At 35.0% G+C, this 12,038-nt stretch overlaps 1 pseudogene; it reads right to left on the reverse strand.

Annotated features, from left to right (window-relative positions):
- Nucleotides 1–3,018: 3,018 nt before the first annotated feature.
- On the reverse strand, nucleotides 3,019–3,115 carry LOC122127483 (annotated as a pseudogene).
- Nucleotides 3,116–12,038: the final 8,923 nt, after the last annotated feature.

Consider the following 12,038-nt stretch of genomic DNA (forward strand, 5'->3'; position numbering starts at 1 on the left):
ATGAAATCATCCATTATAAAATAAAATGGAAACAAAAGTTAATAAGGAGCAAAACAAAGGAAATTATCACATGTTTCTTGTTGTTGAATAGAATACAAATTGCCAGAATCAGTTTGGGAAAATCATCTGTACGTTAACAAAATGGATAAGAGCTATTAATTCCAATCCATCTATCTGCCCATGTTATGCAACCTCAAAAATGAGTGTGAAAATCAAACCACACTTTTTGCCTTTGTTTTTAACTCACCTGTTATAATTTTTGGGTTTGATGAAGTAATCAAATAAAGATTAAAATAATATTATGTGAGACTATGAATTAGAGCTGAAAATGATTTTAAATATGATAATAGCTAATTAAATTGCATATTTCTTACTTTTACTCTGTCATGTCCCTCATTCCCACATTAGGAAAGTTTATAGAAGGTTTTCACTAAATTATATGTATAATTATGAAAAAAATGTATTGAAAGAATATGGGCACAGTGTGGTTTTAGCTTATTGAGACTTGTAGGGAGAAGTGTGTTTTTGAGGACTTGAAATACATTGTGATGAAGATGAAAGGAGGGATGTTCTTATTCTGGAACACTGGCTAGAGGATTGCTCCCATAAAGGTAGTGATGAATTCATCCAAAAGGTTACAGTAAAATCACTTTCACAACCATGTTCACTGCTGCACTATTCACCGTAGCCAAGTTACAGAAACAGTCCAGATACCCTTTGGCGGAGTGATGGTTGGAGAATGTGTGGCACATATACACAATTGGATTGCACCCATCCATTTTGAAGACTGTTACATTATTTGCAACGAAATAGATAGAACTAAAAATATATTAAGTGAACTAAGTCAGAGCCAGACACACAAAGGACCCATGTTCTGTCTCATATTTGGAAGCTAGAAATTTATACAAGTTTACACAAAAATATTAACCAAAGCATGCTATTTACAGAGGAGTATTTCAAAGGTGTAATTTCTTATGAAATTGAACTTTACTCCAACAAAATGAATATCAGGAAACTATCACTTGGAAGATGTGAGGGGAAGTCAAAAGGAAGGAATATAGAGAGTTGTGGAGGAAGAGAGTGAAGGTATAATATGCAATGCAGATAGTATGAAACTAGAAAAAATTAAAGTGGGGTGAGGTTTGGAAGGGTGTGGGAAAGTTATATAAAAATCCATTATACTTAAAATAATTGGTTTGTTGAATGGAAATTCCCTTGTACAAGTATTTAAGATAATAAATATATAATTAAAAACAATGGAGACATCTGACCTTAAATTCTATTTCTATCTATTTTAGAAAATAAAATTATTTGCTCTATAATTTGATCAGAGGGATGGATTTTGTGGCTAGCTAGATCAATGCACATCTGTCTCTCTCTTCTTTCCATTTCATGGTTCTCATAGGTAATATGATTGCTCCTTAATTATCCTAATTTATTTTGCTTTTATATTTTTGGTTGCATCATTTCACTTTCTGCTCTGTCATTCCCAATTCATTTACATAGAAGGCATTATTTCTTATTTTCTCATTCCTAGAATAAGCTGCACATGAAGACACCACTGGTCCTCATTTTCAGTCTGTAACTTGAATACGCAGGAAAATCTTTCCTCTGCTCTTTACCAATTCCCTACTCTCCAGTTAGAGTAATTTAGAATAGTAAAAATGAAAAAAGAGAAAATAAATAATAGTGAAAAAAACAGATGCAAAAAATTCACCGGATTTTTCTGAGCATTTCATCCAATGTGAACTATTGGGGGAATACATGGACAGCTCATTCTCACTGGCACTCAAAGTCTCTGGTTAGGCAATTCTGATGAAGTTGAGGAACAAGATGAAAAAGTGAGAAATGGTATCAATTGCAAGAAAAAAATGGAATAGGATCCAAGCAAATTTTTTCTTTGTTCTTCTGAATATAATCGATTTACTACAGTGCAGAGACGACTTTCCAAAAAGGCCACTCATGTGAATACTAGGGATGACGATGAGTATACCCCTCTTCATCGAGAAGCCTACAGTGGACACTTAGACATTGTCCATGAGTTGGTGGCTCAAGGCAGATATTCATGTAATAACTGAATGGCTGGACACCCCTGCACAGTACTTATACATGGAATAATACCAGAGTGGCTTCTTTATTGCATCATGATACAGATACCAATGCCCAAACTAAAGGCCTCTTGACCCCCTTGCATCTTGCTGCTGGGAATAGATATAGCAAAGATATGTTGGATCTCCTTCTGGTGAACCATTATATCAAACCAGGTCTGAAGCACAACTTGGAAGAAACTGCATTTGATATTGCCAAAAGGATAAGTACAAATTGTTCTCCTAAGTCCTAATGGTTCCGCTAAGTTTCTTAAATTTCAAAATTGCCAGTCCATCCTATGTGTCCATACAAAATATTTTCACAATACAAAGCAACAGCAAGATCTTACTTTAAAAATTCATGGATTCCATGGTATTCTTCCAAGTGAATTTCCTGACTTTGATGTCAAAATATATTCGAGTTGTTTGTATACACCTATAATGATTTCTATAGAGTTTGTGATTTTTTAATCATAAATAATTTTAATTTATCTGTTGAAATGAGTAGTACAGAAACTAAAGATATTTCTGGTGCTTGTCTGAAAAAAGTATATTTAAAAACATATAGTATTCTGTTTGTATAATGTCCATAACCTATTTCATTCTCTCCTAGATATAATACTTTGAATTTGACATTGTTTTATAATATATAGGTTCATTAATAAATGTGTCCTTTCAGATTGCATTCCATATAGAAACAATTTAAGATTGCTTTAATTCCTAGGTCCTTATAGAATTTTATTTCTTTAGGATAAAATGGCAATGTTATCTTATTTCAAAAGTTTTATAAAGGTTATGCTATGTAAAGGCCTTTCTAAAAAGGTGAAGATTGAATGATGTCAAACTAACTTTTATTTCTATGAATTACATGTATTCTTAAACTTGTATATTTGTAATCAACTTTTTAATAATTTCTTGCATCTCAAGAATAAAAAATATGCAATACTTCACAAATTTTCATATCATCCTTGTACAAGAGCCATGAAAATCTCTGTTTTGTAATTCAGGTAGACGTGCTGCTGAAGCATGTAGTATCCTGTAAATTTAAGTAGTTAATGATGCAATCTTAAGACAGGTATATATCTTTGCTTGCCTATTTATAACAAGGAAACCTTATTGTTCCCCAAATTGCTATTCATCTTATTTCTGTAAAATTCTGTGCATGGTGGAAAAAACTTATATTATTTGTTCGATTGCTCATATTTGCAATTTTTTCATTTGAAATTGGATCATACTTTGAAGCCTTTATAGCTTGGGCCAAAGGTGAAGGATTTTCAAGTACTTATTTATTAACTGATTTAGCTTTGTGGAGCTAATGGATTCAAAGTAAGCCTTGCTTAAGAGCTACTTCTAAACTTCTGCTGCTTAAAATTTCCCAAATGAGGTCTTTCTGGCACAAATGTCTCCCTGACCCTTTACCCTTGCTCCATGTAGGAACAGACCAACCAGAATCTTACCCTGACAGCATAGATTGTCTTATTGGAGCAAAACTAGTCTGTTACAAGGGATCATAGACAGACAAACAGTTCAGACAGAACTGTTCAGAGTAGAAGGTATTTTTTCAAAATATAATTGTTTATTACACCCTAACATTTCAAAAGAAACTAAAGCCAAGAAGGTGAAAAAATTGTTCATATGTATGATTACCTAATGTCTTGGCCTGTCTACCATCCAACCAGGCAGGAATTTACACCACTGATTTTCTATCACCAAAAATATTCCATAGCTCCAGGAGAAGTCCATATGTTTCTCCTCATTATTAGGCCTTAAATTGGTAATGTTTTAATCACAGTATTTTCTCTTGCCTCTAGGCTGCATATCTCCGAATGGTAATGTTTTAGCTCTAATTCTATCAAACACTGAGGTAGAGGTAATGGAATAATATTTAAAACCGTTGCCTCTGGTGGCTCAGTGGTAGAGCACTTGCCTTGCATGCCTGAGTCCCTGGATTTGATTCCTCAGCACCACATAAGCAAAAAGAAAAAAAAATAAAATAAAACCGTTGCCTTTGATACCCTTACCACAAGAGAACAATGCAAAACATTTTTTAATATTATATATTATTATGTATTTTATATTTATATGTGCTGATTTTATATTTCACACAGTGTATCTTATTAAAATTAATTGATAATTTGAAAATTTAATTGATACTTTTTCCAATAAATAGATTGGAATATTAATAATCAGCATCAGAATATATATTAGAATATAAAAATATCAATGCTATGTTTTCGGTATAAACTTGTGATACCTTCTAAATGTTCTTGGTCTTTTGAATTCACATGGTAAAAAAAAAATGTTGTTTTCTTCTAATCTATAAGGGATTTTACTCTGCTGCTCTGTTTATTGTTTTAACTCGCTGGTCCCAAACTGTTTTTCTCCATGTTTCTGAAGCATTCCTACTGATTATACTCAAATTTTGCTGATATGATGTCTAAAAGGCATTATTCTTCTACAAGATCCATGGGTCCTAGGAGCCCAGGTCCCAGTTATCCACATCATCAGATAAATAAGGCAAGAGTTCTCACCTAGGCCTATGCAACATGCCAACAGAAAGTAATTGAAGACCCTTCTCAGTTTCTCATTTCCTATATTTCAGGGCCCCAATTCCTTGAAATGCAGGAATTAGCAGAAATCAATTGGGAAATGCAAGGCAACTTAAAATGCAAGATGAAATCACAAAATGTGAAAGTACAGTAATTCAAACTTTCAATTTTCAGATGACCATCATATATGATTGAACAAGACCACAAATGTCACAATATCATTTGTAATACCCCTCTCTTAATGATTAATGAATGATTTCAGTCCAGCATCAGCAGGCCAAAAAATAGTTCCTGGAATGATAGATCCATAATTGGTCTACCAATGCTAGGAATACTTGACATAGAGGTCAAATATAATTCAGAAAAACATTAATTGAGAATATCCTTAGTGCTTCAAAACACTGGTACTTCAGTAAAACTTGGTTTTGTAGTATAAAAATGTTGTCATTGTCAAACAATGATAACCTACATTTAATCTCCTGAAAGTATATTCCTTTTCAAATAAACTTTTAAAAATTACATTTGCCAAATAACACTTTACAAGTAGATGATATTTAGTGATATAAATAGTTTTTGAAGTGTAGGGAGCAAATTACATTAGAGTTGATTTATTTACCCAGCACTAATGCCAAACAGGTTCATCCATTCATTAAAGTTTAGAAATTATACCCCCACCATTTGTTTTTTCAGTAGGTGGCTTCAAAAATTTGTTCAATAGATCAGCCTCCCATATTTCAAACCAAACATTAGCTAATAAAGTAAATTTCATCACATAATAAGTACACTTAAAAAGTCACAAATAGTTGCCTTATCATATGGTGTTTTATGTTTTCCATATCTAACATAGTAAGAAATATGACTTTAAGTCTTGAATACGGGTACTCATCAGAGATTTGACAAACATAAAATCTGTCTTCTATTTCTACCATATTCCTCTAGAGTAGTAAATTTTAGTTTTCTTCTTTTTCCAAAACTTATAGGTAGTAGAAAATATTATCCCATGTAAAATAAAATAACCACAAACCACAGTGCAAAGCCATTTATAAAACTGGTACTTAGGAATACATTCTAAGCCTTTTTTAAACTTTCTTGTTGACTACAGATCATTAAGCTCGGGGCTGGGGGTTTAGCCCAGCGGAAGGGCGCCCGCCTGGCGCACGCAAGGCCGTGGGTTCGGTTCTCAGCCCTGGTTTAAAAAAAAAAAATTAAAAAAAAAAAGACACATAAAGCTACAGATCATTAAGCTCTTCCAATCATGGGGGCAGTTAAGATCAATGCTAAGGGTTTCGAACATCTGTTGAGCATTCGGGGAGTGTAACACATCTTCCTTGACAGTGGCCCGGTATTTTTAGGTCATGGGGATACCATTAGTTAGGTCGTGCAGAGGTTCGGTGGACGTTTACAGGGAACATGAACTGGGGTTCATTTATAGGCTTGGCTGTCGTTGCCACGGTAGATGTGGGGCCTGTGAACAACTGTTGTATTACAGGGGGAACAACGAGTTTTTGTTCTTGGGAAAAGTTGGATATCTCTGCTCAAGGATAAAAAGTTTTCTGAGGGGAGTTCCCAGGCTGGCCTAAACAGCCAAAAGAAGTAATTGGGCAGGCTTCCTGGGACTGATAGTGTGGGGGAGGCAGTTTTACAAGCATAACTGGCTGGCCCCCGGGTCACCTGATAGTGGAAGTTGTTGATTATCTGTGTTCTTGCTGGAATTGTTTGCTGTGTCACAAGAAGATGGGAGTGCTAGAGCAGCTTCGCTATTTTCCTTTTGTTCTGTTTCTTCTTGCAGCAAGGTGTTAAAGGCTTGCAGAGTTTCCCCTTCTTTCCCTGATAGACAGGCTTGAATAGCTACTACAATGGGGTAAAAGATTAGGGGCAGCTCAGAGACGTCACGGACTTCCTTTTTATGAACTGCCTGAAGGATGTGGGTCCACTTGTCTGGATCTCAAATGGCCCCAGAGTCAATCCAGGGACACAATTCATTCACTATTTCCCATATTAATCTAGCTTCCTTTTTTAATACTTTTATCTGCCTACTCCGGAGCAGGGCAACAAGTGCTTATGATTGAGGCTCTCCTGCTGCGGGGGGAAGGTTGCCCATGGAGGCACTAATTTTGCACTAGACCCTAGACCGTCCATCTGCCGAAAGCGATCGAGCCACTTGTTGGGTGCCACTTGTAGGGCTAGATCTCCAGCAGGAGGTAAGCATGAACGACTCACACAAAGAACCCACGTTGGGAGAACAGGCTTATGCAGGTCTTGTTTATTTCTGCACAAGTGAGGGATTAGATAGCCCCAGCGTTCCCAACCTCCTGAGTCCTTCCCAGCCAATTACTTAGTGGGGAGTTGATGTAAGGCAATTGTGATGGACACTGCATAGTGACAGGTACTGATTGGTCCCCCGGGGGCTTGTAGGGAGCATGGACAGCTCATGGCTGGCAAGCTAGGCAGACATGCCTGTGGGTCACATCTCTATGAGCAGAAAGTGTGCTTCAACTGCTACTCTAGCTGACTCAACCAGATCTGACCGTCTCTACCCACACTACATCTTCATGGTTTTCCTTTTAAAACTCTTTTATTTGGATGTGGAATTTATTTTCATGTCTTCATTCAATCTGTTCTGCATTGTAGTGAGCTAAATAGGCTCTGTAAAATCACTTTAGGTAGCAAAAATGTTAAGACAATGTATATCAAAAAGTGTGGCCTCCCTCCACTCCTGAAGCCAATATGCTTAGCTAGGGCTTCTAAGAACTTGTTTTCTTGCCTTTTCAATTTGCTCAGTTCTTTTCTGAACCCAAAACTTTTTGGCTTATTTAAAAAGAGAAATCTTCACTATCTCATGTTAATAAGGATATTATATTTTGTAAGCTACTAAGAAATTTGAAATCATTGGTTTCAAGTATCCAATCAGATTTTTTTCTGTGGTTCAGTGCTTCACGTGCAAAGACATTGTGGAAAGTATTACAAACAGAAAAGTGTAAACCCAATACCTTCTTTCATTGTTGAGGGCACTTTCTCCCTAAATATTTGGACCCAAATTATCTTTTTCAAAGAATTACTGTTTGGTAATTAAAGTCAATTCACCAATTTTGATGCCTTTTTTTAAAGGACTTTGAATTTAAATTCCACTACAACCTTGTTTCACACAGTAAGAGTAGATTTCCTGGGTAAGGACAATTCTCAAGGGAACCTACAGGATTTATAGCAAGGTTTCTGAGGTTTGTTTAGTGTGAAAATGAGCCTTCTTCACCCACATTGCTCCCTCTCAGCTAAGTCTCCATGGAGTACTTTGCATGAAAGTCTATTTTCCCAGGCAATTTTACATTTTCACAATAGGAAAACTTGTTAAAAAATTTGAACAACTAAAAATTTACCTGTTATAATTTTAAAACTCTTTTGAAATTCCTTTATTAGAAACGCGAATTCACCAATACTAACCCCACCTTTACCATGAAAAACAGTTAACATGTTGTTTTCATGATATAGTTTCCATGAAACTATCATTTTCCAGTGGTTTTGTTATGCGTATATATAACCATATAAGCTGATTCTGAGCAAAATGAACTCCAAGATATGGAAACAGAGAGTATTATTTGCTGCTGTTGTTTTTAATGTACTATGTGATTTCTGTTTTCTTTGGGATTTTTCCCCTATGCTTCATTCCCTGCTGTATTTGATTTTTGTAGCCTGTGCATTGTGTATATATCTACCTTAATTAGAGAAGGAAAGAGGAACAACAAAATGGTGAGACAAAGGACAAAGGCAAAACAATGAAATAGCAATACTCACAAGATAATATGTTGTAAATATACATTAGAACATGTGAGGAGTATTGGGGTGAAGGAAAACTGAAGAAAATAAGGGAGGGGTAACAAGTTTGAAAAGTTATGTATTCATTACCTTAAAATTGCTGTAACCCCACTGTACATCACTTTTACAATAAAACTAAATTTAAAAAATAAGCTGCATGAAATAAAATTTCACTGTATTGGTATAGTAAATATTATTCTTTATGTAGTAACTTCTTAAAAATCAATACTGTTTGGTGTCTAATTTGAATTAATTACCCCCTTTTTAATCAGAGGACCATCAACTTGAATGCTGACTAAACAATATTTTCACAATATACTTACCAATATTTTGAAAAAAGAATAAATATAGTACTTTCTCATACTAAAAGCGAAAACAGTTTAATTCTATCGAAACCTCTAACTTTTAAAAGCTAATAAGTTGTTAAGAAGACAGAATATATGTGTTCTTCAACATTCTAATGACTAATAACTACTCATTTTCAAATTCAGAAGATTCCATACTTGAAAGATTCAAAACAGTACAGGCTTGAATGTTACGTAATTCTGCAATAGATGCATATTTCAATGGGGTGTTACAGATTGAGAGTCAACAGAAAAATAACCACATTCTGGTTTAGGATAAAACTATGTAGCATAGGTAATAATTCTTCAAGGGTAAGCAGTTGTTTATCACAGTAAGCTATTATTTTTATGACCACCAATCCCAATATTTATGACATAGAGTCATCCTAGCCCAACAGTTTAGAACTTTTAGGGTGCACCTCAAACTTCCCTTAATTCACATCATGAATAGCTTATCTTTATTGTGAAAAAAATACAACTCTGCTAATGTGATGCCATACATATTTTGGAAAGAACACCACAATAAACTGGGTTGCATCATTTCCCCCCCACTGGTATTCTTGAGATCGGAACACTTGCAAATAATATTTATATTTATACTTTCTTAACTATCATATAAATTCTGGATGCTAAGGTCAGAAGATTACAGTTCCAAGCCCACCCAGGCAGGAAGATTCCCTAGATTCTTATCTTATAAACTTGTCAGCAAAAGTCAGACACAAGTGGCATTGAGGTTGAAGTGGTAGAGCATGAGCCTTGAGCATAAACAGGCTCAGACACAGTGTCCAGGCATAGAGTTCAAGCGCTAGGACAAAACAATAAAACAAAAATAAAAAGAAACCCCAAAACTAACATTTTTCTTATAGTATACAGTGGCAAATAATTAAGGAAATTGCTTCCTGTGCTACATACAGGTAGAAGAAAGTAGATGTCACACGATTATTCTCTTCATACCATGTTATAACAAAGACTCCAAAAATTGATCTTATTCTAAATTTATAAATTAATATCATCAATTTTTTGGCAACTCTGTCTACAACATTCACATTATCATTTTATACATTAATTATTGTAATTATCTATTAACTAAGTTCTAATTATATAACTCTCTTGAAAGAATATTCTAGGCAAATAGAATGCAAAATAATTTGTGAATTTGTCAATTAAACCCTCTTCTTAAAAGAAATTTTAGCATCCGATAGAATATGAAATTAAAAAATAAATCAAAATATTTATGTTAAATCTAAATTCTAATTTAGCAAGATCTTCAAAACCCTACAATAGACGAACTGTGCTATTTTTCCAGGCTTAAGTTTTTGTAATCCTTCATCGTTTCTTTGGGTTAAAACAAAATGATGATTACTTGCTTTTTCAAATTTTGGATGGGAATCATGAGTAATTTTGCATCTAGGAATGTTCTGTAATGAAGAGAGAATTTAAAACACAAGTGAGGATTAAGTATGAGTTGCATTTCAACAGAAAATTTGACTTCTCAAAACATAATGACAAAATTAGCCCAAACTTCCAACTATGTATTCCTTTCTTGTTTGTTTGGTTTTGTTAAGACAAAATTATCCTACCTGGTCCAGGGAAGGTATCACTATGTAATTCCACTCTCTAATCTCCTGTCTTAATCTCAGTGCTAGAATTCTAGGCTTGTATCACATTGCCCTGTCATAGTTTCTTGGTTTATTTAATCTAGATACAGACTACCAATTCTGAACTTCTCCAGGGATATTATACACCATAGTGACTGTTCAGACTGCTTACCTACTATTTTCAAAGAAGTTCTAACATTTGACACAGGATATGAATATTTTCAGATGCACTTGCGGGGTCTCTGATTCATTCCTTCATGGATGCGATGCCTATATTAATGATTAATTGACTCTCTTACTATCTCTGGTCCCTACCTATGTAATATTCTCAAACTTTTTTGAAGGAAGTTCACTTGATGACTTTCTAATATTAAAAATTATCACTTGATTCTAGTCTTATTCAGGATATATATTCTGTTGTTTTCTAACTTTTCTACACATTCTGAGAGTTGTTTCATTTGTGTATTTGTGTGTGCACATATAAGTGCCTCTGTGTATTTGTGTATGTTTGTATGTATGCATGCAAAAGCTTCAAGCTCTTATTCAGCAATCTGGCTCATAACTGGTATTCCATCACCTGAGCCATTCTTCCAATCCAGCTTTTCGTTGCTTTATTATATGTACTGTTGCAAAGACTGTTCTGCCCAAGCTGGATGCAAACTGAACTTCCCAGACTCCTTTTCATTCTAAGGTTTTAGCAGGAATATCAACTTTTATACTTAAAACATTTTTGTGAGGGTAATGTCTAAGCTGTAGCCCATGTTTTTAACTCAAAAATTCTTTTTTTGTTTTGTTTTGGTGGGGGGGTCCGGTCATGGGGCCTGAACTCTGGGCCTGGGTGCTGTCTCTCAGCTCTTCAGCTCAAGGCTAGCACTCTACCACTTGAGTCACAGAGCCACTTTCGGCTTTTTTCTTTTTTGCTTATGTGATGCTGAGGTATTGAACCCAGGGCCTCATGCATGCAAGGCAAGCGCCCTACACCTGAGCCACTTTCCCAGCCCCTAACTCAAAAATTCTTTAAAGATAGATGAACACACACATTATTTATCCTGAGTGTACACTGTTAGAAATGTGATTGTAAGCTGGGTTGTGGTGAGATATGAGGATTGGGGTTCAAAGCCAGCCCAGGTAAGAAAGTCCCAGAGATTCTTTTCTCCAATTAACTAAAAGGAAACTGGAAATGGCACTGTGGATCAAGTGGTAGAGCATTAGCCTTGAGCTGAATAGAAGAGAGACAGCTCATGAGCCCAGAATTCAAGTGCCAAGACCAGAGCCAACAAAAAAATATACATATACAAGTGAAGAAAAAAAAGAAAAGAAATGTGACCTTAGCTACCAGTTCATTGCTAGTATAATCCCTGCTCTCACAAGATGGATATTTTTTCCAGTTAAATCCAAACTCATATATCTGACTTGCTTTGGAAACAGTATTATTCTTCTATTCTACTTTCTACAAAGTTGCATGATTAGCAAGCATGATTTAGAATGAAAGTGGCCTCATACTTCATGTTCCATGTAGGAGTCTTGCTTTCTCTATAACACTCCCATAAATCTACATAATAGATTGGCTTTATTGTTTCAATGTTGTCTTATATGTAGTCTTCTATATTGTATTGAACCCTTATACTTAAACACAGAACTTCTCTTTCT

Source organism: Dipodomys spectabilis, unplaced genomic scaffold (genome assembly GCF_019054845.1).
Source record: "Dipodomys spectabilis isolate Male_0828 unplaced genomic scaffold, ASM1905484v1 ptg000301l, whole genome shotgun sequence".
NCBI lineage: Eukaryota > Metazoa > Chordata > Mammalia > Rodentia > Heteromyidae > Dipodomys > Dipodomys spectabilis.